General features: G+C 46.7%; 4 non-coding genes across 4 annotated transcripts; all 4 read left to right on the top strand.

Moving 5' to 3' along the window:
• Window positions 1–1,437: 1,437 nt before the first annotated feature.
• Window positions 1,438–1,509, top strand: TRNAR-CCU (transfer RNA arginine (anticodon CCU)). Its single transcript has one exon. It is a non-coding gene; the product is annotated as a tRNA-Arg (tRNA).
• Window positions 1,510–5,274: 3,765 nt separating this feature from the next.
• On the top strand, window positions 5,275–5,346 carry TRNAG-UCC (transfer RNA glycine (anticodon UCC)). Its single transcript has one exon. It is a non-coding gene; the product is annotated as a tRNA-Gly (tRNA).
• Window positions 5,347–11,661: 6,315 nt separating this feature from the next.
• TRNAG-UCC (transfer RNA glycine (anticodon UCC)) lies at window positions 11,662–11,733 on the top strand. The gene has a single exon. It is a non-coding gene; the product is annotated as a tRNA-Gly (tRNA).
• A 6,312-nt stretch (window positions 11,734–18,045) lies between these two features.
• TRNAG-UCC (transfer RNA glycine (anticodon UCC)) lies at window positions 18,046–18,117 on the top strand. Its single transcript has one exon. It is a non-coding gene; the product is annotated as a tRNA-Gly (tRNA).
• The last annotated feature ends 6,510 nt before the right edge of the window (window positions 18,118–24,627 follow it).

Below are 24,627 nucleotides of genomic sequence, written 5' to 3'. Positions count from 1 at the left end.
GAGACTGCTCAACTATCGGTCTCTGCTCAAAGTCAGGGAGACAGATGGTCAGAGAATCAACCCTACACTTCAAAGGAAATGATGCACAGTTATGACCATTAACGAAAGATGGGACCCTCGCACTTCTTTCTGAGCCTGCTTGGAACGTTATTATTCCCTTTTTTTGTCCTGCTATTATCAATCTCCTGTGAATTTCGTGGAGCTGTTTTCTTTCTCTACCCTGCTGTTTTTCCCTTGCTGCCAATATATGCTTATTTCAATGATTTGAACTGCTGCTTTCCCTTTCTCCTTTTCTGCGCAGCTTTTGCATTGGTTTCAATCTCCAGTTCCTTAGCAGTTGCAAGAACTTTTTTCCTGATTTTCATGTTGGTCTGTAAACCAAAAATACCTCTGATACTGGTGCAATATAGTCATTGAACTCATGGTTGTGATGTCTAGAGTTTAAAAAAAGCATATGCCACTGAGGGTTGGTGGTATAGTGGTGAGCATAGCTGCCTTCCAAGCAGTTGACCCGGGTTCAATTCCCGGCCAAAGCAGTGCTAATATTTATACATTAAGCAAGCTGTAGCTATTCTAATGCAATATGTTAAAAAAAAGAGAAATATCTTGACCAGATTACTCAGCTATTAGATAAATAATAAACAAAGACATAGGCAGGCATCCCAAAAGCTCTGTCTGCGACTTTCTATGTCCTGAAATTTTTATATTTTACAAACAGCAGTCACCACTCACAACTGCTGGTAATAAATGGGCTGCAGGGGGGCAGGCAATGAAACGGCTAAGCATTCTGCCCGACCAGCCTTTAGAACTGCAGCATCTCTGCAGTAAAAAGTGTTTCAGGTCAATATCTCTCCCCTGGAAAAAATGTGCGAGACCCACCACCGATAAATGTGGTAAAAGTCCCCAACATTTTCTGCATATTTGTGCTCTAACCTGAAAGCAGCGCCACCTTGTAGTCATCGCAGGCAACTGCAGCATACAACCAAATTTATCCGAGAGCAAGGTGAAAGAAACCCAAGGGAACAGCCCCTGTCTGCAGCAGGAAGGTTGGCTGCTTCGAATGGACAGAACTTCCAGTCCTAAGTCCACTCACGTCCCAAACGCTCCCAAACGCTCATACCGGGCAAGCCCTCACCGGGTGCACCTCTGGCTCCCAGGTAAGGCCAAAACCTGAGCATGGTAGCGCAGGATCACAGAGAAGGAGCGGGTGGGGGTGCTTCTGTCTTGACAAAGGCGTGACATGGCTAGTGACTGAGAGGGCCTTGACTTTCCCCTATGACTGACTGTGAGAGGGGAAGGCGAAGATTTTCTGCACCCAGCATGCCTTGTGACATTCTTAGGCAAATGAGGTGAGAGCCCTGCCAGAATAGCTCCAGCAATCCCATGCCACTCCTCTGAAGGCTCCTGATCTGCATAACCACAGCATTTTGAGCAGGAAGCAGAGTGGCGCAGCGGAAGCGTGCTGGGCCCCTAACCCAGAGGTCGATGGATCGAAACCATCCTCTGCTAGCATGGATTGATTTATTTTCTTGTGAGGACCACTCTCTCGTTTCCACGCTGCCAGAGCGGAAAACAGCAGGCTTGTGCCAGCTTTTTGTGGGAAGAGACTGCTCAACTATCGGTCTCTGCTCAAAGTCAGGGAGACAGATGGTCAGAGAATCAACCCTACACTTCAAAGGAAATGATGCACAGTTATGACCATTAACGAAAGATGGGACCCTCGCACTTCTTTCTGAGCCTGCTTGGAACGTTATTATTCCCTTTTTTTGTCCTGCTATTATCAATCTCCTGTGAATTTCGTGGAGCTGTTTTCTTTCTCTACCCTGCTGTTTTTCCCTTGCTGCCAATATATGCTTATTTCAATGATTTGAACTGCTGCTTTCCCTTTCTCCTTTTCTGCACAGCTTTTGCATTGGTTTCAATCTCCAGTTCCTTAGCAGTTGCAAGAAATTTTTTCCTGATTTTCATGTTGGTCTGTAAACCAAAAATACCTCTGATACTGGTGCAATATAGTCATTGAACTCAGGGTTGTGATGTCTAGAGTTTAAAAAAAACATATGCCACAGAGCGTTGGTGGTATAGTGGTGAGGATAGCTGCCTTCCAAACAGTTGACCCGGGTTCGAGTCCCGGCCAACGCAGTGCTAATATTTATACATTAAGAAAGCAGTAGCTATTCTAACGCAATATCTTAAAAAAAAGAGAAATATCTTGACCAGATTACTCAGCTATTAGATAAATAATAAACAAAGACATAGGCAGGCATCCCAAAAGCTCTGTCTGCGACTTTCTATGTCCTGAAATTTTTATATTTTACAAACAGCAGTCACCACTCACAACTGCTGGTAATAAATGGGCTGCAGGGGGGCAGGCAATGAAACGGCTAAGCCCTTCTGCCCGACCAGCCTTTAGAACTGCAGCATCTCTGCAGTAAAAAGTGTTTCAGGTCAATATCTCTCCCCTGGAAAAAATGTGCGAGACCCACCACCGATAAATGTGGCAAAAGTCCCCAACATTTTCTGCATATTTGTGCTCTTACCTGAAAGCAGCGCCACCTTGTAGTCATCGCAGGCAACTGCAGCACACAACCAAATTTATCCGAGAGCAAGTTGAAAGAAACCCAAGGGAACAGCCCCTGTCTGCAGCAGGAAGGTTGGCTGCTTCGAAAGGCAGAACTTCCAGTCCTAAGTCCACTCACGTCCCAAACGCTCCCAAACGCTCATACCGGGCAAGCCCTCACCGGGTGCACCTCTGGCTCCCAGGTAAGGCCAAAACCTGAGCATGGTAGCGCAGGATCACAGAGAAGGAGCGGGTGAAGGTGCTTCTGTCTTGACAAAGGCGTGACATGGCTAGTGACTGAGAGGGCCTTGACTTTCCCCTATGACTGACTGTGAGAGAGGAAGGCGAAGATTTTCTGCACCCAGCATGCCTTGTGACATTCTTAGGCAAATGAGGTGAGAGCCCTGCCAGAATAGCTCCAGCGATCCCATGCCACTCCTCTGAAGGCTCCTGATCTGCATAACCACAGCATTTTGAGCAGGAAGCAGAGTGGCGCAGCGGAAGCGTGCTGGGCCCATAACCCAGAGGTTGATGGATCGAAACCATCCTCTGCTAGCATGGATTGATTTTTTTTCTTGTGAGGACCACTCTCTCGTTTCCACGCTGCCAGAGCGGAAAAAAGCAGGCTTGTGCCAGCTTTTTGTGGGAAGAGACTGCTCAACTATCGGTCTCTGCTCAAAGTCAGGGAGACAGATGGTCAGAGAATCAACCCTACACTTCAAAGGAAATGATGCACAGTTATGACCATTAACGAAAGATGGGACCCTCGCACTTCTTTCTGAGCCTGCTTGGAACGTTATTATTCCCTTTTTTTGTCCTGCTATTATCAATCTCCTGTGAATTTCGTGGAGCTGTTTTCTTTCTCTACCCTGCTGTTTTTCCCTTGCTGCCAATATATGCTTATTTCAATGATTTGAACTGCTGCTTTCCCTTTCTCCTTTTCAGCGCAGCTTTTGCATTGGTTTCAATCTCCAGTTCCTTAGCAGTTGCAAGAACTTTTTTCCTGATTTTCATGTTGGTCTGTAAACCAAAAATACCTCTGATACTGGTGCAATATAGTCATTGAACTCAGGGTTGAGATGTCTAGAGTTTAAAAAAAGCATATGCCACTGAGCGTTGGTGGTATAGTGGTGAGCATAGCTGCCTTCCAAGCAGTTGACCCGGGTTCGATTCCCAGCCAAAGCAGTGCTAATGTTTATACATTAAGCAAGATGTAGCTATTCTAATGCAATATGTTAAAAAAAAGAGAAATATCTTGACCAGATTACTCAGCTATTAGATAAATAATAAAGAGAGACATAGGCAGGCATCCCAAAAGCTCTGTCTGCGACTTTCTATGTCCTGAAATTTTTATATTTTACAAACAGCAGTCACCACTCACAACTGCTGGTAATAAATGGGCTGCAGGGGGGCAGGCAATGAAACGGCTAAGCCCTTCTGCCCGACCAGCCTTTAGAACTGCAGCATCTCTGCAGTAAAAAGTGTTTCAGGTCAATATCTCTCCCCTGGAAAAAATGTGCGAGACCCACCACCGATAAATGTGGTAAAAGTCCCCAACATTTTCTGCATATTTGTGCTCTAACCTGAAAGCAGCGCCACCTTGTAGTCATCGCAGGCAACGGCAGCATACAACCAAATTTATCCGAGAGCAAGGTGAAAGAAACCCAAGGGAACAGCCCCTGTCTGCAGCAGGAAGGTTGGCTGCTTCGAATGGACAGAACTTCCAGTCCTAAGTCCACTCACGTCCCAAACGCTCCCAAACGCTCATACCGGGCAAGCCCTCACCGGGTGCACCTCTGGCTCCCAGGTAAGGCCAAAACCTGAGCATGGTAGCGCAGGATCACAGAGAAGGAGCGGGTGGGGGTGCTTCTGTCTTGACAAAGGCGTGACATGGCTAGTGACTGAGAGGGCCTTGACTTTCCCCTATGACTGACTGTGAGAGGGGAAGGCGAAGATTTTCTGCACCCAGCATGCCTTGTGACATTCTTAGGCAAATGAGGTGAGAGCCCTGCCAGAATAGCTCCAGCAATCCCATGCCACTCCTCTGAAGGCTCCTGATCTGCATAACCACAGCATTTTGAACAGGAAGCAGAGTGGCGCAGCGGAAGCGTGCTGGGCCCATAACCCAGAGGTCGATGGATCGAAACCATCCTCTGCTAGCATGGATTGATTTATTTTCTTGTGAGGACCACTCTCTCGTTTCCACGCTGCCAGAGCGGAAAACAGCAGGCTTGTGCCAGCTTTTTGTGGGAAGAGACTGCTCAACTATCGGTCTCTGCTCAAAGTCAGGGAGACAGATGGTCATAGAATCAACCCTACACTTCAAAGGAAATGATGCACAGTTATGACCATTAACGAAAGATGGGACCCTCGCACTTCTTTCTGAGCCTGCTTGGAATGTTATTATTCCCTTTTTTTGTCCTGCTATTATCAATCTCCAGTGAATTTCGTGGAGCTGTTTTCTTTCTCTACCCTGCTGTTTTTCCCTTGCTGCCAATATATGCTTATTTCAATGATTTGAACTGCTGCATTCCCTTTCTCCTTTTCTGCACAGCTTTTGCATTGGTTTCAATCTCCAGTTCCTTAGCAGTTGCAAGAATTTTTTTCCTGATTTTCATGTTGGGCTGTAAACCAAAAATACCTCTGATACTGGTGCAATATAGTCATTGAACTCAGGGTTGTGATGTCTAGAGTTTAAAAAAAGCATATGCCACAGAGCGTTGGTGGTATAGTGGTGAGGATAGCTGCCTTCCAAGCAGTTGACCCGGGTTCGATTCCCGGCCAACGCAGTGCTAATATTTATACATTAAGAAAGCAGTAGCTATTCTAACGCAATATCTTAAAAAAAAGAGAAATATCTTGACCAGATTACTCAGCTATTAGATAAATAATAAACAAAGACATAGGCAGGCATCCCCAAAGCTCCGTCTGCGACTTTCTATGTCCTGAAATTTTTATATTTTACAAACAGCAGTCACCACTCACAACTGCTGGTAATAAATGGGCTGCAGGGGGGCAGGCAATGAAACGGCTAAGCCCTTCTGCCCGACCAGCCTTTAGAACTGCAGCATCTCTGCAGTAAAAAGTGTTTCAGGTCAATATCTCTCCCCTGGAAAAAATGTGCGAGACCCACCACCGATAAATGTGGCAAAAGTCCCCAACATTTTCTGCATATTTGTGCTCTTACCTGAAAGCAGCGCCACCTTGTAGTCATCGCATGCAACTGCAGCATACAACCAAATTTATCCGAGAGCAAGGTGAAAGAAACCCAAGGGAACAGCCCCTGTCTGCAGCAGGAAGGTTGGCTGCTTTGAATGGACAGAACTTCCAGTCCTAAGTCCACTCACGTCCCGAACGCTCCTACCGGGCAAGCCCTCACCGGGTGCACCTCTGGCTCCCAGGTAAGGCCAAAACCTGAGCATGGTAGCGCAGGATCACAGAGAAGGAGCGGGTGGGGGTGCTTCTGTCTTGACAAAGGCGTGACATGGCTAGTGACTGAGAGGGCCTTGACTTTCCCCTATGACTGACTGTGAGAGGGGAAGGCGAAGATTTTCTGCACCCAGCATGCCTTGTGACATTCTTAGGCAAATGAGGTGAGAGCCCTGCCAGAATAGCTCCAGCGATCCCATGCCACTCCTCTGAAGGCTCCTGATCTGCATAACCACAGCATTTTGAGCAGCAAGCAGAGTGGCGCAGCAGAAGCGTGCTGGGCCCATAACCCAGAGGTCGATGGATCGAAACCATCCTCTGCTAGCATGGATTGATTTTTTTTCTTGTGAGGACCACTCTCTCGTTTCCACGCTGCCAGAGCGGAAAACAGCAGGCTTGTGCCAGCTTTTTGTGGGAAGAGACTGCTCAACTATCGGTCTCTGCTCAAAGTCAGGGAGACAGATGGTCAGAGAATCAACCCTACACTTCGAAGGAAGTGATGCACAGTTATGACCATTAACGAAAGATGGGACCCTCGCACTTCTTTCTGAGCCTGCTTGGAACGTTATTATTCCCTTTTTTTGTCCTGCTATTATCAATCTCCTGTGAATTTCGTGGAGCTGTTTTCTTTCTCTACCCTGCTGTTTTTCCCTTGCTGCCAATATATGCTTATTTCAATGATTTGAACTGCTGCTTTCCCTTTCTCCTTTTCTGCGCAGCTTTTGCATTGGTTTCAATCTCCAGTTCCTGAGCAGTTGCAAGAACTTTTTTCCTGATTTTCATGTTGGTCTGTAAACCAAAAATACCTCTGATACTGGTGCAATATAGTCATTGAACTCAGGGTTGTGATGTCTAGAGTTTAAAAAAAACATATGCCACGGAGAGTTGGTGGTATAGTGGTGAGCATAGCTGCCTTCAAAGCAGTTGACCCGGGTTCGATTCCCGGCCAACGCAGTGCTAATATTTATACATTAAGCAAGCTGTAGCTATTCTAACGCAATATGTTAAAAAAAAGAGAAATATCTTGACCAGATTACTCAGTTATTAGATAAATAATAAACAAAGACATAGGCAGGCATCCCAAAAGCTCCGTCTGCGACTTTCTATGTCCTGAAATTTTTATATTTTACAAACAGCAGTCACCACTCACAACTGCTGGTAATAAATGGGCTGCAGGGGGGCAGGCAATGAAACGGCTAAGCCCTTCTGCCCGACCAGCCTTTAGAACTGCAGCATCTCTGCAGTAAAAAGTGTTTCAGGTCAATATCTCTTCCCTGGAAAAAATGTGCGAGACCCACCACCGATAAATGTGGCAAAAGTCCCCAACATTTTCTGCATATTTGTGCTCTTACCTGAAAGCAGCGCCACCTTGTAGTCATCGCAGGCAACTGCAGCATACAACCAAATTTATCCGAGAGCAAGGTGAAAGAAACCCAAGGGAACAGCCCCTGTCTGCAGCAGGAAGGTTGGCTGCTTCGAATGGACAGAACTTCCAGTCCTAAGTCCACTCACGTCCCGAACGCTCCCAAACGCTGATACCGGGCAAGCCCTCACTGGGTGCACCTCTGGCTCCCAGGTAAGGCCAAAACCTGAGCATGGTAGCGCAGGATCACAGAGAAGGAGCGGGTGGGGGTGCTTCTGTCTTGACAAAGGCGTGACATGGCTAGTGACTGAGAGGGCCTTGACTTTCCCCTATGACTGACTGTGAGAGGGGAAGGCGAAGATTTTCTGCACCCAGCATGCCTTGTGACATTCTTAGGCAAATGAGGTGAGAGCCCTGCCAGAATAGCTCCAGTGATCCCATGCCACTCCTCTGAAGGCTCCTGATCAGCATAACCACAGCATTTTGAACAGGAAGCAGAGTGGCGCAGCGGAAGCGTGCAGGACCCATAACCCAGAGGTCGATGGATCGAAACCATCCTCTGCTAGCATGGATTCATTTTTTTTCTTGTGAGGACCACTCTCTCGTTTCCACGCTGCCAGAGCGGAAAGCAGCAGGCTTGTGCCAGCTTTTTGTGGGAAGAGACTGCTCAACTATCGGTCTCTGCTCAAAGTCAGGGAGACAGATGGTCAGAGAATCAACCCTACACTTCAAAGGAAATGATGCACAGTTATGACCATTAACGAAAGATGGGACCCTCGCACTTCTTTCTGAGCCTGCTTGGAACGTTATTATTCCCTTTTTTTGTCCTGCTATTATCAATCTCCTGTGAATTTCGTGGAGCTGTTTTCTTTCTCTACCCTGCTGTTTTTCCCTTGCTGCCAATATATGCTTATTTCAATGATTTGAACTGCTGCTTTCCCTTTCTCCTTTTCTGCGCAGCTTTTGCATTGGTTTCAATCTCCAGTTCCTTAGCAGTTGCAAGAACTTTTTTCCTGATTTTCATGTTGGTCTGTAAACCAAAAATACCTCTGATACTGGTGCAATATAGTCATTGAACTCAGGGTTGTGATGTCTAGAGTTTAAAAAAAACATAGGCCACGGAGGGTTGGTGGTATAGTGGTGAGCATAGCTGCCTTCCAAGCAGTTGACCCGGGTTCGATTCCCGGCCAACGCAGTGCTAATATTTATACATTAAGCAAGCTGTAGCTATTCTAACGCAATATGTTAAAAAAAAGAGAAATATCTTGACCAGATTACTCAGCTATTAGATAAATAATAAACAAAGACATAGGCAGGCATCCCAAAAGCCCCGTCTGCGACTTTCTATGTCCTGAAATTTTTATATTTTACAAACAGCAGTCACCACTCACAACTGCTGGTAATAAATGGGCTGCAGGGGGGCAGGCAATGAAACGGCTAAGCCCTTCTGCCCGACCAGCCTTTAGAACTGCAGCATCTCTGCAGTAAAAAGTGTTTCAGGTCAATATCTCTCCCCTGGAAAAAATGTGCGAGACCCACCACCGATAAATGTGGTAAAAGTCCCCAACATTTTCTGCATATTTGTGCTCTTACCTGAAAGCAGCGCCACCTTGTAGTCATCGCAGGCAACTGCAGCATACAACCAAATTTATCCGAGAGCAAGGTGAAAGAAACCCAAGGGAACAGCCCCTGTCTGCAGCAGGAAGGTTGGCTGCTTCGAATGGACAGAACTTCCAGTCCTAAGTCCACTCACGTCCCGAACGCTCCTACCGGGCAAGCCCTCACCGGGTGCACCTCTGGCTCCCAGGTAAGGCCAAAACCTGAGCATGGTAGCGCAGGATCACAGAGAAGGAGCGGGTGGGGGTGCTTCTGTCTTGACAAAGGCGTGACATGGCTAGTGACTGAGAGGGCCTTGACTTTCCCCTATGACTGACTGTGAGAGGGGAAGGCGAAGATTTTCTGCACCCAGCATGCCTTGTGACATTCTTAGGCAAATGAGGTGAGAGCCCTGCCAGAATAGCTCCAGCGATCCCATGCCACTCCTCTGAAGGCTCCTGATCTGCATAACCACAGCATTTTGAGCAGGAAGCAGAGTGGCGCAGCGGAAGCGTGCTGGGCCCATAACCCAGAGGTTGATGGATCGAAACCATCCTCTGCTAGCATGGATTGATTTTTTTTCTTGTGAGGACCACTCTCTCGTTTCCACGCTGCCAGAGCGGAAAAAAGCAGGCTTGTGCCAGCTTTTTGTGGGAAGAGACTGCTCAACTATCGGTCTCTGCTCAAAGTCAGGGAGACAGATGGTCAGAGAATCAACCCTACACTTCAAAGGAAATGATGCACAGTTATGACCATTAACGAAAGATGGGACCCTCGCACTTCTTTCTGAGCCTGCTTGGAACGTTATTATTCCCTTTTTTTGTCCTGCTATTATCAATCTCCTGTGAATTTCGTGGAGCTGTTTTCTTTCTCTACCCTGCTCTTTTTCCCTTGCTGCCAATATATGCTTATTTCAATGATTTGAACTGCTGCTTTCCCTTTCTCCTTTTCTGCGCAGCTTTTGCATTGGTTTCAATCTCCAGTTCCTTAGCAGTTGCAAGAACTTTTTTCCTGATTTTCATGTTGGTCTGTAAACCAAAAATACCTCTGATACTGGTGCAATATAGTCATTGAACTCAGGGTTGTGATGTCTAGAGTTTAAAAAAACAAATATGCCACGGAGTGTTGGTGGTATAGTGGTGAGCATAGCTGCCTTCCAAGCAGTTGACCCGGGTTTGATTCCCGGCCAACGCAGTGCTAATATTTATACATTAAGCAAGCTGTAGCTATTCTAACGCAATATGTTAAAAAAAAGAGAAATATCTTGACCAGATTACTCAGCTATTAGATAAATAATAAACAAAGACATAGGCAGGCATCCCAAAAGCTCAGTCTGCGACTTTCTATGTCCTGAAATTTTTATATTTTACAAACAGCAGTCACCACTCACAACTGCTGGTAATAAATGGGCTGCAGGGGGGCAGGCAATGAAACGGCTAAGCCCTTCTGCCCGACCAGCCTTTAGAACTGCAGCATCTCTGCAGTAAAAAGTGTTTCAGGTCAATATCTCTCCCCTGGAAAAAATGTGCGAGACCCACCACCGATAAATGTGGTAAAAGTCCCCAACATTTTCTGCATATTTGTGCTCTTACCTGAAAGCAGCGCCACCTTGTAGTCATCGCAGGCAACTGCAGCATACAACCAAATTTATCCGAGAGCAAGGTGAAAGAAACCCAAGGGAACAGCCCCTGTCTGCAGCAGGAAGGTTGGCTGCTTCGAATGGACAGAACTTCCAGTCCTAAGTCCACTCACGTCCCGAACGCTCCTACCGGACAAGCCCTCACCGGGTGCACCTCTGGCTCCCAGGTAAGGCCAAAACCTGAGCATGGTAGCGCAGGATCACAGAGAAGGAGCGGGTGGGGGTGCTTCTGTCTTGACAAAGGCGTGACATGGCTAGTGACTGAGAGGGCCTTGACTTTCCCCTATGACTGACTGTGAGAGGGGAAGGCGAAGATTTTCTGCACCCAGCATGCCTTGTGACATTCTTAGGCAAATGAGGTGAGAGCCCTGCCAGAATAGCTCCAGCGATCCCATGCCACTCCTCTGAAGGCTCCTGATCTGCATAACCACAGCATTTTGAGCAGGAAGCAGAGTGGCGCAGCGGAAGCGTGCTGGGCCCATAACCCAGAGGTCGATGGATCGAAACCATCCTCTGCTAGCATGGATTGATTTTTTTTCTTGTGAGGACCACTCTCTCGTTTCCACGCTGCCAGAGCGGAAAACAGCAGGCTTGTGCCAGCTTTTTGTGGGAAGAGACTGCTCAACTATCGGTCTCTGCTCAAAGTCAGGGAGACAGATGGTCAGAGAATCAACCCTACACTTCAAAGGAAATGATGCACAGTTATGACCATTAAAGAAAGATGGGACCCTCGCACTTCTTTCTGAGCCTGCTTGGAACGTTATTATTCCCTTTTTTTGTCCTGCTATTATCAATCTCCTGTGAATTTCGTGGAGCTGTTTTCTTTCTCTACCCTTCTGTATTTCCCTTGCTGCCAATATATGCTTATTTCAATGATTTGAACTGCTGCTTTCCCTTTCTCCTTTTCTGCGCAGCTTTTGCATTGGTTTCAATCTCCAGTTCCTTAGCAGTTGCAAGAACTTTTTTCCTGATTTTCATGTTGGTCTGTAAACCAAAAATACCTCTGATACTGGTGCAATATAGTCATTGAACTCAGGGTTGTGATGTCTAGAGTTTAAAAAAAACATATGCCATGGAGCGTTGGTGGTATAGTGGTGAGCATAGCTGCCTTCCAAGCAGTTGACCCGGGTTCGATTCCCGGCCAACGCAGTGCTAATATTTATACATTAAGCAAGCTGTAGCTATTCTAATGCAATATGTTAAAAAAAAGAGAAATATCTTGACCAGATTACTCAGCTATTAGATAAATAATAAACAAAGACATAGGCAGGCATCCCAAAAGCCCCGTCTGCGACTTTCTATGTCCAGACATTTTTATATTTTACAAACAGCAGTCACCACTCACAACTGCTGGTAATAAATGGGCTGCAGGGGGGCAGGCAATGAAACGGCTAAGCCCTTCTGCCCGACCAGCCTTTAGAACTGCAGCATCTCTGCAGTAAAAAGTGTTTCAGATCAATATCTCTCCCCTGGAAAAAATGTGCGAGACCCACCACCGATAAATGTGGCAAAAGTCCCCAACATTTTCTGCATATTTGTGCTCTTACCTGAAAGCAGCGCCACCTTGTAGTCATCGCAGGCAACTGCAGCATACAACCAAATTTATCCGAGAGCAAGGTGAAAGAAACCCAAGGGAACAGCCCCTGTCTGCAGCAGGAAGGTTGGCTGCTTCGAATGGACAGAACTTCCAGTCCTAAGTCCACTCACGTCCCGAACGCTCCTACCGGGCAAGCCCTCACCGGGTGCACCTCTGGCTCCCAGGTAAGGCCAAAACCTGAGCATGGTAGCGCAGGATCACAGAGAAGGAGCGGGTGGGGGTGCTTCTGTCTTGACAAAGGCGTGACATGGCTAGTGACTGAGAGGGCCTTGACTTTCCCCTATGACTGACTGTGAGAGGGGAAGGCGAAGATTTTCTGCACCCAGCATGCCTTGTGACATTCTTAGGCAAATGAGGTGAGAGCCCTGCCAGAATAGCTCCAGCGATCCCATGCCACTCCTCTGAAGGCTCCTGATCTGCATAACCACAGCATTTTGAGCAGGAAGCAGAGTGGCACAGCGGAAGCGTGCTGGGCCCATAACCCAGAGGTTGATGGATCAAAACCATCCTCTGCTAGCATGGATTGATTTTTTTTCTTGTGAGGACCACTCTCTCGTTTCCACGCTGCCAGAGCGGAAAAAAGCAGGCTTGGGCCAGCTTTTTGTGGGAAGAGACTGCTCAACTATCGGTCTCTGCTCAAAGTCAGGGAGACAGATGGTCAGAGAATCAACTCTACACTTCAAAGGAAATGATGCACAGTTATGACCATTAACGAAAGATGGGACCCTCGTACTTCTTTCTGAGCCTGCTTGGAACGTTATTATTCCCTTTTTTTGTCCTGCTATTATCAATCTCCTGTGAATTTCGTGGAGCTGTTTTCTTTCTCTACCCTGCTGTTTTTCCCTTGCTGCCAATATATGCTTATTTCAATGATTTTAACTGCTGCTTTCCCTTTCTCCTTTTCTGCGCAGCTTTTGCATTGGTTTCAATCTCCAGTTCCTTAGCAGTTGCAAGAACTTTTTTCCTGATTTTCATGTTGGTCTGTAAACCAAAAATACCTCTGATACTGGTGCAATATAGTCATTGAACTCAGGGTTGTGATGTCTAGAGTTTAAAAAAAACATATGCTACAGAGCGTTGGTGGTATAGTGGTGATGATAGCTGCCTTCCAAGCAGTTGACCCGGGTTCAATTCCTGGCCAACGCAGTGCTAATATTTATACATTAAGAAAGCAGTAGCTATTCTAACGCAATATCTTAAAAAAAAGAGAAATATCTTGACCAGATTACTCAGCTATTAGATAAATAATAAACAAAGACATAGGCAGGCATCCCAAAAGCTCTGTCTGCGACTTTCTATGTCCTGAAATTTTTATATTTTACAAACAGCAGTCACCACTCACAACTGCTGGTAATAAATGGGCTGCAGGGGGGCAGGCAATGAAACGGCTAAGCCCTTCTGCCCGACCAGCCTTTAGAACTGCAGCATCTCTGCAGTAAAAAGTGTTTCAGGTCAATATCTCTCCCCTGGAAAAAATGTGCGAGACCCACCACCGATAAATGTGGTAAAAGTCCCCAACATTTTCTGCCTATTTGTGCCATAACCTGAAAGCAGCGCCACCTTGTAGTCATCGCAGGCAACTGCAGCATACAACCAAATTTATCCGAGAGCAAGGTGAAAGAAACCCAAGGGAACAGCCCCTGTCTGCAGCAGGAAGGTTGGCTGCTTCGAATGGACAGAACTTCCAGTCCTAAGTCCACTCACGTCCCAAACGGTCCCAAACGCTCATACCGTGCAAGCCCTCACCGGGTGCACCTCTGGCTCCCAGGTAAGGCCAAAACCTGAGCATGGTAGCGCAGGATCACAGAGAAGGAGCGGGTGGGGGTGCTTCTGTCTTGACAAAGGCGTGACATGGCTAGTGACTGAGAGGGCCTTGACTTTCCCCTATGACTGACTGTGAGAGGGGAAGGCGAAGATTTTCTGCACCCAGCATGCCTTGTGACATTCTTAGGCAAATGAGTTGAGAGCCCTGCCAGAATAGCTCCAGCGATCCCATGCCACTCCTCTGAAGGCTCCTGATCTGCATAACCACAGCATTTTGAGCAGGAAGCAGAGTGGCACAGCGGAAGCGTGCTGGGCCCATAACCCAGAGGTCGATGGATCGAAACCATCCTCTGCTAGCATGGATTGATTTATTTTCTTGTGAGGACCACTCTCTCGTTTCCACGCTGCCAGAGCGGAAAACAGCAGGCTTGTGCCAGCTTTTTGTGGGAAGAGACTGCTCAACTATCGGTCTCTGCTCAAAGTCAGGGAGACAGATGGTCAGAGAATCAACCCTACACTTCAAAGGAAATGATGCACAGTTATGACCATTAACGAAAGATGGGACCCTCGCACTTCTTTCTGAGCCTGCTTGGAACGTTATTATTCCCTTTTTTTGTCCTGCTATTATCAATCTCCTGTGAATTTCGTGGAGCTGTTTCCTTTCTCTACCCTGCTGTTTTTCCCTTGCTGCCAATATATGCTTATTTCAATGATTTGAACTGCTGCTTTCCCTTTCTCCTTTTCTGCACAGCTTTTGCATTGGTTTCAATCTCCAGTTCCTTAGCAGTTGCAAGAAATTTTTTCCTGATTTTCATGTTGGTCTGTCAACCAAAAATACCTCTGATACTGGTGCAATATAGTCATTTAACTCAGGGTTGTGATGTCTAGAGTTTAAAAAAAACATATGCCACAGAGCGTTGGTGGTATAGTGGTGAGGATAGCTGCCTTCCAAGCAGTTGACCCGGGTTCGATTCCTGGCCAACGCAGTGCTAATATTTATACATTAAGAAAGCAGTAGCTATTCTAACGCAATATCTTTAAAAAAAGAGAAATATCTTGACCAGATTACTCAGCTATTAGATAAATAATAAACAAAGACATAGGCAGGCATCCCAAAAACTCTGTCTGCGACTTTCTATGTCCTGAAATTTTTATATTTTACAAACAGCAGTCACCACTCACAACTGCTGGTAATAAATGGGCTGCAGGGGGGCAGGCAATGAAACGCTAAGCCCTTCTGCCCGACCAGCCTTTAGAACTGCAGCATCTCTGCAGTAAAAAGTGTTTCAGGTCAATATCTCTCCCCTGGAAAAAATGTGCGAGACCCACCACCGATAAATGTGGCAAAAGTCCCCAACATTTTCTGCATATTTGTGCTCTTACCTGAAAGCAGCACCACCTTGTAGTCATCGCAGGCAACTGCAGCATACAACCAAATTTATCCGAGAGCAAGGTGAAAGAAACCCAAGGGAACAGCCCCTGTCTGCAGCAGGAAGGTTGGCTGCTTTGAATGGACAGAACTTCCAGTCCTAAGTCCACTCACGTCCCGAACGCTCCTACCGGGCAAGCCCTCACCGGGTGCACCTCTGGCTCCCAGGTAAGGCCAAAACCTGAGCATGGTAGCGCAGGATCACAGAGAAGGAGCGGGTGGGGGTGCTTCTGTCTTGACAAAGGCGTGACATGGCTAGTGACTGAGAGGGCCTTGACTTTCCCCTATGACTGACTGTGAGAGGGGAAGGCGAAGATTTTCTGCACCCAGCATGCCTTGTGACATTCTTAGGCAAATGAGGTGAGAGCCCTGCCAGAATAGCTCCAGCGATCCCATGCCACTCCTCTGAAGGCTCCTGATCTGCATAACCACAGCATTTTGAGCAGGAAGCAGAGTGGCGCAGCGGAAGCGTGCTAGGCCCATAACCCAGAGGTCGATGGATCGAAACCATCCTCTGCTAGCATGGATTGATTTTTTTTCTTGTGAGGACCACTCTCTCGTTTCCACGCTGCCAGAGCGGAAAACAGCAGGCTTGTGCCAGCTTTTTGTGGGAAGAGACTGCTCAACTATCGGTCTCTGCTCAAAGTCAGGGAGACAGATGGTCAGAGAATCAACCCTACACTTCGAAGGAAATGATGCACAGTTATGACCATTAACGAAAGATGGGACCCTCGCACTTCTTTCTGAGCCTGCTTGGAACGTTATTATTCCCTTTTTTTGTCCTGCTATTATCAATCTCCTGTGAATTTCGTGGAGCTGTTTTCTTTCTCTACCCTGCTGTTTTTCCCTTGCTGCCAATATATGCTTATTTCAATGATTTGAACTGCTGCTTTCTCTTTCTCCTTTTCTGCGCAGCTTTTGCATTGGTTTCAATCTCCAGTTCCTTAGCAGTTGCAAGAACTTTTTTCCTGATTTTCATGTTGGTCTGTAAACCAAAAATACCTCTGATACTGGTGCAATATAGTCATTGAACTCAGGGTTGTGATGTCTAGAGTTTTAAAAATACATATGCCACGGAGCGTTGGTGGTATAGTGGTGAGCATAGCTGCCTTCCAAGCAGTTGACCCAGGTTCGATTCCCGGCCAACGCAGTGCTAATATTTATACATTAAGCAAGCTATAGCTATTCTAACGCAATATGTTAAAAAAAGAGAAATATCTTGACCAGATTACTCAGCTATTAGATAAATAATAAACAAAGACATAGGCAGGCATCCCAAAAGCTCCGTCTGCGACTTTCTATGTCCTGAAATTTTTATATTTTACAAACAGCAGTCACCACTCACAACTGCTGGTAATAAATGGGCTGCAGGGGGGCAGGCAATGAAATGGCCAAGCCCTTCTGCCCGACCAGCCTTTAGAACTGCAGCATCTCTGCAGTAAAAAGTGTTTCAGGTCAATATCTCTCCCCTGGAAAAAATGTGCGAGACCCACCACCGATAAATGTGGCAAAAGTCCCCAACATTTTCTGCATATTTGTGCTCTTACCTGAAAGCAGCGCCACCTTTTAGTCATCGCAGGCAACTGCAGCATACAACCAAATTTATCCGAGAGCAAGGTGAAAGAAACCCAAGGGAACAGCCCCTGTCTGCAGCAGGAAGGTTGGCTGCTTCGAATAGACAGAACTTCCAGTCCTAAGTCCACTCATGTCCCGAACGCTCATACCGGGCAAGCCCTCACCGGGTGCACCTCTGGCTCCCAGGTAAGGCCAAAACCTGAGCATGGTAGTGCAGGATCACAGAGAAGGAGCGGGTGGGGGTGCTTCTGTCTTGACAAAGGCGTGACATGGCTAGTGACTGAGAGGGCCTTGACTTTCCCCTATGACTGACTGTGAGAGGGGAAGGCGAAGATTTTCTGCACCCAGCATGCCTTGTGACATTCTTAGGCAAATGAGGTGAGAGCCCTGCCTGAATAGCTCCAGCGATCCCATGCCACTCCTCTGAAGGCTCCTGATCTGCATAACCACAGCATTTTGAGCAGGAAGCAGAGTGGCACAGCGGAAGCGTGCTGGGCCCATAACCCAGAGGTCGATGGATCGAAACCATCCTCTGCTAGCATGAATTGATTTTTTTTCTTGTGAGGACCACTCTCTCGTTTCCACGCTGCCAGAGCGGAAAACAGCAGGCTTGTGCCAGCTTTTTGTGGGAAGAGACTGCTCAACTATCGGTCTCTGCTCAAAGTCAGGGAGACAGATTGTCAGAGAATCAACCCTACACTTCAAAGGAAATGATGCACAGTTATGACCATTAACGAAAGATGGGACCCTCGCACTTCTTTCTGAGCCTGCTTGGAACGTTATTATTCCCTTTTTTTGTGCTGCTATTATCAATCTCCTGTGAATTTCGTGGAGCTGTTTTCTTTCTCTACCCTGCTGTTTTTCCCTTGCTGCCAATATATGCTTATTTCAATGATTTGAACTGCTGCTTTCCCTTTCTCCTTTTCTGCGCAGCTTTTGCATTGGTTTCAATCTCCAGTTCCTTAGCAGTTGCAAGAACTTTTTTCCTGATTTTCATGTTGGTCTGTAAACCAAAAATACCTCTGATACTGGTGCAATATAGTCATTGAACTCAGGGTTGTGATGTCTAGAGTTTAAAAAAAACATATGCCACAGAGCGTTGGTGGTATAGTGGTGAGCATAGCTGCCTTCCAAGCAGTTGACCCGGGTTCGATTCCCGGCCAACGCAGTGCTAATATTTATACATTAAGCAAGCTGTAGCTATTCTAACGCAATATGTTAAAAAAAAGAGAAATATCTTGACCAGATTACTCAGCTATTAGTTAAATAATAAGCAAAGACATAGGCAGGCATCCCAAAAGCCCCGTCTGCGACTTTCTATGTCCTGAAATTTTTATATTTTACAAACAGCAGTCACCACTCACAACTGCTGGTAATAAATGGGCTGCAGGGGGGCAGGCAATGAAACGGCTAAGCCCTTCTGCCCGACCAGCCTTTAGAACTGCAGCATCTCTGCAGTAAAAAGTGTTTCAGGTCAATATCTCTCCCCTGGAAAAAATGTGCGAGACCCACCACCGATAAATGTGGTAAAAGTCCCCAACATTTTCTGCATATTTGTGCTCTAACCTGAAAGCAGCGCCACCTTGTAGTCATCGCAGGCAACTGCAGCATACAACCAAATTTATCCGAGAGCAAGGTGAAAGAAACCCAAGGGAACAGCCCCTGTCTGCAGCAGGAAGGTTGGCTGCTTCGAATGGACAGAACTTCCAGTCCTAAGTCCACTCATGTCCCAAACGCTCCCAAACGCTCATACCGGGCAAGCCCTCACCGGGAGCACCTCTGGCTCCCAGGTAAGGCCAAAACCTGAGCATGGTAGCGCAGGATCACAGAGAAGGAGCGGGTGGGGGTGCTTCTGTCTTGACAAAGGCGTGACATGGCTAGTGACTGAGAGGGCCTTGACTTTCCCCTATGACTGACTGTGAGAGGGGAAGGCGAAGATTTTCTGCACCCAGCATGCCTTGTGACATTCTTAGGCAAATGAGTTGAGAGCCCTGACAGAATAGCTCCAGCGATCCCATGCCACTCCGCTGAAGGCTCCTGATCTGCATAACCACAGCATTTTGAACAGGAAGCAGAGTGGCACAGCGGAAGCGTGCTGGGCCCATAACCCAGAGGTCGATGGATCGAAACCATCCTCTGCTAGCATGGATTGATTTATTTTCTTGAGAGGACCACTCTCTCGTTTCCACGCTGCCAGAGCGGAAAACAGCAGGCTTGTGCCAGCTTTTTGTGGGAAGAGACTGCTCAACTATCGGTCTCTGCTCAAAGTCAGGGAGACAGATGGTCAGAGAATCAACCCTACACTTCAAAGGAAATGATGCACAGTTATGACCATTAACGAAAGATGGGACCCTCGCACTTCTTTCTGAGCCTGCTTGGAACGTTATTATTCCCTTTTTTTGTCCTGCTATTATCAATCTCCTGTGAATTTCGTGGAGCTGTTTTCTTTCTCTACCCTGCTGTTTTTCCCTTGCTGCCAATATATGCTTATTTCAATGATTTGAACTGCTGCTTTCCCTTTCTCCTTTTCTGCACAGCTTTTGCATTGGTTTCAATCTCCAGTTCCTTAGCAGTTGCAAGAAATTTTTTCCTGATTTTCATGTTGGTCTGTCAACCAAAAATACCTCTGATACTGGTGCAATATAGTCATTGAACTCAGGGTTGTGATGTCTAGAGTTTAAAAAAAACATATGCCACAGAGCGTTGGTGGTATAGTGGTGAGCATAGCTGCCTTCCAAGCAGGTGACCCGGGTTCGATTCCCGGCCATCGCAGTGCTAATATTTATACATTAAGAAAGCAGTAGCTATTCTAACGCAATATCTTAAAAAAAAGAGAAATATCTTGACCAGATTACTCAGCTATTAGATAAATAATAAACAAAGACATAGGCAGGCATCCCAAAAGCTCTGTCTGCGACTTTCTATGTCCTGAAATTTTTATATTTTACAAACAGCAGTCACCACTCACAACTGCTGGTAATAAATGGGCTGCAGGGGGGCAGGCAATGAAACGGCTAAGCCCTTCTGCCCGACCAGCCTTTAGAACTGCAGCATCTCTGCAGTAAAAAGTGTTTCAGGTCAATATCTCTCCCCTGGAAAAAATGTGCGAGACCCACCACCGATAAATGTGGCAAAAGTCCCCAACATTTTCTGCATATTTGTGCTCTTACCTGAAAGCAGCGCCACCTTGTAGTCATCGCAGGCAACTGCAGCATACAACCAAATTTATCCGAGAGCAAGGTGAAAGAAACCCAAGGGAACAGCCCCTGTCTGCAGCAGGAAGGTTGGCTGCTTTGAATGGACAGAACTTCCAGTCCTAAGTCCACTCACGTCCCGAACACTCGCCCTCACCGGGTGCACCTCTGGCTCCCAGGTAAGGCCAAAACCTGAGCATGGTAGCGCAGGATCACAGAGAAGGAGCGGGTGGGGGTGCTTCTGTCTTGACAAAGGCGTGACATGGCTAGTGACTGAGAGGGCCTTGACTTTCCCCTATGACTGACTGTGAGAGGGGAAGGCGAAGATTTTCTGCACCCAGCATGCCTTGTGACATTCTTAGGCAAATGAGGTGAGAGCCCTGCCAGAATAGCTCCAGCGATCCCATGCCACTCCTCTGAAGGCTCCTGATCTGCATAACCACAGCATTTTGAGCAGGAAGCAGAGTGGCGCAGCGGAAGCGTGCTGGGCCCATTACCCAGAGGTCGATGGATCGAAACCATCCTCTGCTAGCATGGATTGATTTTTTTTCTTGTGAGGACCACTCTCTCGTTTCCACGCTGCCAGAGCGGAAAACAGCAGGCTTGTGCCAGCTTTTTGTGGGAAGAGACTGCTCAACTATCGGTCTCTACTCAAAGTCAGGGAGACAGATGGTCAGAGAATCAACCCTACACTTCGAAGGAAATGATGCACAGTTATGACCATTAACGAAAGATGGGACCCTCGCACTTCTTTCTGAGCCTGCTTGGAACGTTATTATTCCCTTTTTTTGTCCTGCTATTATCAATCTCCTGTGAATTTCGTGGAGCTGTTTTCTTTCTCTACCCTGCTGTTTTTCCCTTGCTGCCAATATATGCTTATTTCAATGATTTGAACTGCTGCTTTCCCTTTCTCCTTTTCTGCGCAGCTTTTGCATTGGTTTCAATCTCCAGTTCCTTAGCAGTTGCAAGAACTTTTTTCCTGATTTTCATGTTGGTCTGTAAACCAAAAATACCTCTGATACTGGTGCAATATAGTCATTGAACTCAGGGTTGTGATGTCCAGAGTTTTAAAAAAACATATGCCACGGAGCGTTGGTGGTATAGTGGTGAGCATAGCTGCCTTCCAAGCAATTGACCCGGGTTCGATTCCCGGCCAACGCAGTGCTAATATTTATACATTAAGCAAGCTGTAGCTATTCTAACGCAATATGTTAAAAAAAAGAGAAATATCTTGACCAGATTACTCAGCTATTAGATAAATAATAAACAAAGACATAGGCAGGCATCCCAAAAGCTCCGTCTGCGACTTTCTATGTCCTGAAATTTTTATATTTTACAAACAGCAGTCACCACTCACAACTGCTGGTAATAAATGGGCTGCAGGGGGGCAGGCAATGAAACGGCCAAGCCCTTCTGCCCGACCAGCCTTTAGAACTGCAGCATCTCTGCAGTAAAAAGTGTTTCAGGTCAATATCTCTCCCCTGGAAAAAATGTGCGAGACCCACCACCGATAAATGTGGCAAAAGTCCCCAACATTTTCTGCATATTTGTGCTCTTACCTGAAAGCAGCGCCACCTTTTAGTCATCGAAGGCAACTGCAGCATACAACCAAATTTATCCGAGAGCAAGGTGAAAGAAACCCAAGGGAACAGCCCCTGTCTGCAGCAGGAAGGTTGGCTGCTTCGAATGGACAGAACTTCCAGTCCTAAGTCCACTCACGTCCCGAACGCTCCCAAACGCTCATACCAGGCAAGCCCTCACCTGGTGCACCTCTGGCTCCCAGGTAAGGCCAAAACCTGAGCATGGTAGCGCAGGATCACAGAGAAGGAGCGGGTGGGGGTGCTTCTGTCTTGACAAAGGCGTGACATGGCTAGTGACTGAGAGGGCCTTGACTTTCCCCTATGACTGACTGTAAGAGGGGAAGGCGAAGATTTTCTGCACCCAGCATGCCTTGTGACATTCTTAGGCAAATGAGGTGAGAGCCCTGCCTGAATAGCTCCAGCGATCCCATGCCACTCCTCTGAAGGCTCCTGATCTGCATAACCACAGCATTTTGAGCAGGAAGCAGAGTGGCACAGCGGAAGCGTGCTGGGCCCATAACCCAGAGGTCGATGGATAGAAACCCTCCTCTGCTAGCATGAATTGATTTTTTTTTCTTGTGAGGACCACTCTCTCGTTTCCACGCTGCCAGAGCGGAAAACAGCAGGCTTGTGCCAGCTTTTTGTGGGAAGAGACTGCTCAACTATCGGTCTCTGCTCAAAGTCAGGGAGACAGATTGTCAGAGAATCAACTCTACACTTCAAAGGAAATGATGCACAGTTATGACCATTAACGAAAGATGGGACCCTCGCACTTCTTTCTGAGCCTGCTTGGAACGTTATTATTCCCTTTTTTTGTGCTGCTATTATCAATCTCCTGTGAATTTCGTGGAGCTGTTTTCTTTCTCTACCCTGCTGTTTTTCCCTTGCTGCCAATATATGCTTATTTCAATGATTTGAACTGCTGCTTTCCCTTTCTCCTTTTCTGCGCAGCTTTTGCATTGGTTTCAATCTCCAGTTCCTTAGCAGTTGCAAGAACTTTTTTCCTGATTTTCATGTTGGTCTGTAAACCAAAAATACCTCTGATATTGGTGCAATATAGTCATTGAACTCAGGGTTGTGATGTCTAGAGTTTAAAAAAAACATATGCCACGGAGCGTTGGTGGTATAGTGGTGAGCATAGCTGCCTTCCAAGCAGTTGACCCGGGTTCGATTCCCGACCAACGCAGTGCTAATATTTATACATTAAGCAAGCTGTAGCTATTCTAACGCAATATGTTAAAAAAAAGAGAAATATCTTGACCAGATTACTCAGCTATTAGATAAATAATAAACAAAGACATAGGCAGGCATCCCAAAAGCTCCGTCTGCGACTTTCTATGTCCTGAAATTTTTATATTTTACAAACAGCAGTCACCACTCACAACTGCTGGTAATAAATGGGCTGCAGGGGGGCAGGCAATGAAACGGCTAAGCCCTTCTGCCCGACCAGCCTTTAGAACTGCAGCATCTCTGCAGTAAAAAGTGTTTCAGGTCAATATCTCTCCCCTGGAAAAAATGTGCGAGACCCACCACCGATAAATGTGGCAAAAGTCCCCAACATTTTCTGCATATTTGTGCTCTTACCTGAAAGCAGCGCTGCCTTGTAGTCATCGCAGGCAACTGCAGCATACAACCAAATTTATCGGAGAGCAAGGTGAAAGAAACCCAAGGGAACAGCCCCTGTCTGCAGCAGGAAGGTTGGCTGCTTCGAATGGACAGAACTTCCAGTCCTAAGTCCACTCACGTCCCGAACGCTCCCAAACACTCTCACCAGGTGCACCTCTGGCTCCCAGGTAAGGCCAAAACCTGAGCATGGTAGCGCAGGATCACAGAGAAGGAGCGGGTGGGGGTGCTTCTGTCTTGACAAAGGCGTGACATGGCTAGTGACTGAGAGGGCCTTGACTTTCCCCTATGACTGACTGTGAGAGGGGAAGGCGAAGATTTTCTGCACCCAGCATGCCTTGTGACATTCTTAGGCAAATGAGGTGAGAGCCCTGCCAGAATAGCTCCAGCGATCCCATGCCACTCCTCTGAAGGCTCCTGACCTGCATAACCACAGCATTTTGAGCAGGAAGCAGAGTGGCGCAGCGGAAGCGTGCTGGGCCCATAACCCAGAGGTCGATGGATCGAAACCATCCTCTGCTAGCATGGATTGATTTTTTTTCTTGTGAGGACCACTCTCTCGTTTCCACGCTGCCAGAGCGGAAAACAGCAGGCTTGTGCCAGCTTTTTGTGGGAAGAGACTGCTCAACTATCGGTCTCTGCTCAAAGTCAGGGAGACAGATGGTCAGAGAATCAACCCTACACTTCAAAGGAAATGATGCACAGTTATGACCATTAACGAAAGATGGGACCCTCGCACTTCTTTCTGAGCCTGCTTGGAACGTTATTATTCCCTTTTTTTGTCCTGCTATTATCAATCTCCTGTGAATTTTGTGGAGCTGTTTTCTTTCTCTACCCTGCTGTTTTTCCCTTGCTGCCAATATATGCTTATTTCAATGATTTGAACTGCTGCTTTCCCTTTCTCCTTTTCTGCGCAGCTTTTGCATTGGTTTCAATCTCCAGTTCCTTAGCAGTTGCAAGAACTTTTTTCCTGATTTTCATGTTGGTCTGTAAACCAAAAATACCTCTGATACTGGTGCAATATAGTCATTGAACTCAGGGTTGTGATGTCTAGAGTTTAAAAAAAACATATGCCACGGAGCGTTGGTGGTATAGTGGTGAGCATAGCTGCCTTCCAAGCAGTTGACCCGGATTTGATTCCCGGCCAACGCATTGCTAATATTTATACATTAAGCAAGCTGTAGCTATTCTAACGCAATTTGTTAAAAAAAAGAGAAATATCTTGACCAGATTACTCAGCTTTAGATAAATAATAAACAAAGACATAGGCAGGCATCCCAA

This window comes from Pleurodeles waltl, unplaced genomic scaffold (genome assembly GCF_031143425.1).
Source record: "Pleurodeles waltl isolate 20211129_DDA unplaced genomic scaffold, aPleWal1.hap1.20221129 scaffold_69, whole genome shotgun sequence".
In the NCBI taxonomy this organism is placed as follows: Eukaryota; Metazoa; Chordata; class Amphibia; order Caudata; family Salamandridae; genus Pleurodeles; species Pleurodeles waltl.
The sequence above is the reverse complement of the archived record's forward strand: the minus strand, read 5'-3'. Positions and strand labels throughout refer to the sequence as shown.